Source organism: Fukomys damarensis, unplaced genomic scaffold (genome assembly GCF_012274545.1).
Source record: "Fukomys damarensis isolate Sample0158 unplaced genomic scaffold, DMR_v1.0_HiC HiC_scaffold_23, whole genome shotgun sequence".
In the NCBI taxonomy this organism is placed as follows: domain Eukaryota; kingdom Metazoa; phylum Chordata; class Mammalia; order Rodentia; family Bathyergidae; genus Fukomys; species Fukomys damarensis.
In genome coordinates, this window is record NW_022900935.1 from 41180098 (window position 1) to 41183432 (window position 3335).

Genomic DNA, 3335 nt, shown 5'->3' on the forward strand with positions numbered 1-3335 from the left:
GCGTCAGCCTTCGTCCTACCCGGCTCGTTGGGAGGCTGCGCGGGGGACTCATCCGCGCTCGGCACCGGCGCTCAGACACGGCCGGGCCCTCCTTGCTCGGCGGCCCGGGCATTTCCTAGATCTGTGCTCTTGCATTCGTCCCGGTTGATCCGCGTCTTTTCCTTCCTGTCTGGAAACGTGGTTCCTTTCTCTGTATGTCCTTACTACTGGAAAAGGAACGGAACTGCGGAGTTCGGCGCTCAGAACGTGAATGCCTGTTGGGAGTTTCGTGTGTTTATGTCTGAGGTAGCCTTGTACAGACGAGCTGATTCCTTAACCGTGATTGTGGCTGTATTGGTGCTTGGTAGGTCTTTATTAGGATTTCATCATTGCTTGAAAGAAACCAGTCTCTTACCTGATAAAAATGTGAATAGATTGTTAGTCATAAACTTAAGCGCAGTCAGAAGAGAGGCTGTAGCTTTAAAAGAGATGTGTTGGTGACTTGAGGTACACCTGTACCACAGGTAGGGCAGGACTGGTTTCTAGGCAACTGTCAGGGGTGAAGAAAGGTGAGGTTTAAAATGCTTTTTTTTTTTTTTTTCTCCTCGAGAACAAATGTTCTGCAGAGTTTCAAGCTTATATGAATCTGTAAGGATGCAGTGGGTTTACATTTGTTGAGACTGAAACGTCTGGATTCGCTATACTGAGTCTTGACTTTTTAAAATGTATTTCTTTGCATTTCTGTAATTATACAGTTTTGTTTTGTTGGTACCGGGGATCAAACTCAGGACCTTGTGCCTGCGAGGCAGGCTGCAGAACCACGGAGCTAAATCCCCAGCCCCATTATACAGTTTTATGAGAAATTTTACTTACAGGCACCAAAGACAGCCTAGGTAGCTGTATCAGCAAAAAACCCAAATTTTCAAAGACCAAAATAGAAGCCGATTTCTTGGTAGCCTGCTGACTGGGATAGATTCTAAGTATGTCATCAGTCCGTCCCTCTTCTGAATGGTAGAGGTTTTACACAGATTTCACTGTTTGTCCTTCTCCTCACTTCCTGTAGAGCTTGTCGTCCCCCCACCCCCACGCACCTGTGTTCTAGTGGATGCTTGCTAACAGGCGACAGAAGTCTTGAGCTATCAATTTATAACCTGGCAGATATATTGGACAGCAAACTCCTTCAGGGCAGGAACCCTGCCTTGTACAGCTTTTATCTCGCACAGCCTTGCACATAGCTGATGTTGATAAATAAATGCATGAAAGCATGTTTTACATTTTAGGGTTCAGCAGAGTTGGCCCCGTCACTGATAAGGGTTGGAAAGTAAATCTGTTTTATATGGTTGTTATGAAATGTCTGAAGTATTTGTAATTTTGACGGGTAAAATTGTTTTTCTCTACTTTTGAGTACACAATAGGTTCTGGTTACCTTCTGTGAAGTGTAATTATGTTGTAGTCTTTTGAGTTTTTGTATGAAAATAACTCCTCACTGCTGCTTCTCAAGTTGAACTAGATAATACTTCCTTTCAGCTCATACTAATGGTAGCTTTTAAAAGCAAGTTGCCTAAATTACAGGTACAATCTAACTTGCTTGAAACTGACCTGATTGTCAACATACCATCAGGTTGCTTTAGAAAGCTGAGCAGAGGAGGGAAAAGGTGGTGCCCAGGATAATTCCTGAATGTTGCAGGCTCCCTCTACCAGAGAAGCAGTTGCTATTATTCTGAATAAATAGGAACTGTTACCACATCCTCAGGACACACTTAGCATCCTTTGCAAGTGTCTGGTGATGCTGTGTAAAAGCTAATGAATAACCACCTCACTAGTAAACACAGTGCAGTTGTGGGATTCTGGCATTGTTCACACAGTAGAGACACTCACTTGTAAAGGTAGATAAAACCGGTGAGCTTCAAGGTCCTGACTGTAAGTCACTAACTTAACAGAATTAATGTTAAGGCAAAAATAAAAAATGTGTGGGATTCGGATTTAGAAGGTGAGAGGAAGACAGATTCGGAGACATGGGGTTTTCATCGGTCCTCAGGTCCAGTTCCCTGTGCCACATATTGATGTCACACGCAGACCACACTCCAGGCCTCGGTGAACATATGTGTGACATGAGGGAACTTGGGCTACATAAGACAGAGTCCCTTTCAACTCGGAAACAATAGAATGCTATGGGTTATAAGACATTGCCCAAAAACTCTTGTTTATGACCCACAGGTAGGAAATTTGCCTAATCAGAGATTGTTTCTTAGGAAACGCTGTCCACTGTGTCTAAGGCTCTTCTCACTCTTCTAGCTACTCTTGCATTCTTCTGATTCTGGGCTTAAGTCACCTGCTCGGCCAGTCCTTCCCTAGGCACCTGTGTAAATAGTGTTCCGGTCCACCTCCCTTTGCGGTCACCGTCCCCTGCTTGTTTCCTTGAAAGTTAGCACAATCTGCTGAAATGGTTTGCTTGCTTCTTTGTCATCCGTGCTCCCCATTAACTCAAAGACTTCACAGACAGCATATGCGTCTCCTTTTCACCTTCGAGTGTCTAGGCCAGAATAAGTATCTGATAGATACATAATTGAGAAAATTAGTCCTTGCTCTCGGAGAATGTGAGAGATGCACTGAGCTAAGTCCAGTACTGAGCATCTCCGCAGCTAGCACTTAACAGTCCTGTGTGTGTCAGTCCCCACATTTATAAACAGGACCGTTAAGAGGAGAAAAGTGAAGACACCGGAGAGAGGAGTGGTAGTGAGAGTGTCCTGGGGACACTGGCCTGCCTGGCAGAAGAGCCCTGGTGGTGCTGGACGCCTCACTTCATTCCCTTTTTTGCAAAATGAAGATCTAATCCTTGCTCTTAGAGGGGTGTTGTGCGATCAGGTGAGATAATGTGTAAGGAAGTGCTGTGTGATGTGTAGAGTGCCCCACAAGGTGCACTCTCGTTAAATCTGGTGATGATGCCTCGTCGGGAGCTCTGCTGTGGCAGTGCTGAGGAAGGCCTGTGGGATGTGCGGAGTGGCCCTGTGAAAGCCTTGTTGGATCTGTGCTGTGTCAAACACAGAGCTGGAACAGATCGCATGTATTCGAGGGTCACTGAAGATTCAGGGCTGGGCGAGAGCTGTTGCTAGTGGCGATGAGATTGATGTCATAACCCACCTGTGCTAGATAAATAAGCCAGAAGTACAACTAATGACTTAATAGGACACTTTGAGGGAGTTGAAGTAAAACAGACATTTTCACAGGCTTCAGACTATCCCTGCCCATGAAAACTGTTAGCAGGCAAAATCCTCTCCTCCCAGAAATATGTGTGCACTGCCCATAGAAGTGGAGTTTTGTGCTAGGTCAGATCCTGTCCCCAGTGGCTGCTGGAG

The 3335-nt window shown here is 45.5% G+C and overlaps 1 protein-coding gene across 2 annotated transcripts in view; it reads left to right on the plus strand.

Moving 5' to 3' along the window:
* The first annotated feature begins 64 nt into the window (after positions 1 to 64).
* Positions 65 to 3335, plus strand: part of Errfi1 (ERBB receptor feedback inhibitor 1) — a 13348-nt gene continuing 10077 nt past the window's right edge. Inside the window, exon 1 of one of the 2 annotated variants that reach the window (XM_033767945.1) lies at positions 65 to 343. The gene's annotated coding sequence lies outside the window, so the exon portion shown is untranslated. Of the gene's footprint in view, positions 344 to 1460; positions 3306 to 3335 lie in introns of those variants that run through there. The other variant, XM_033767946.1, reaches the window with a different exon arrangement.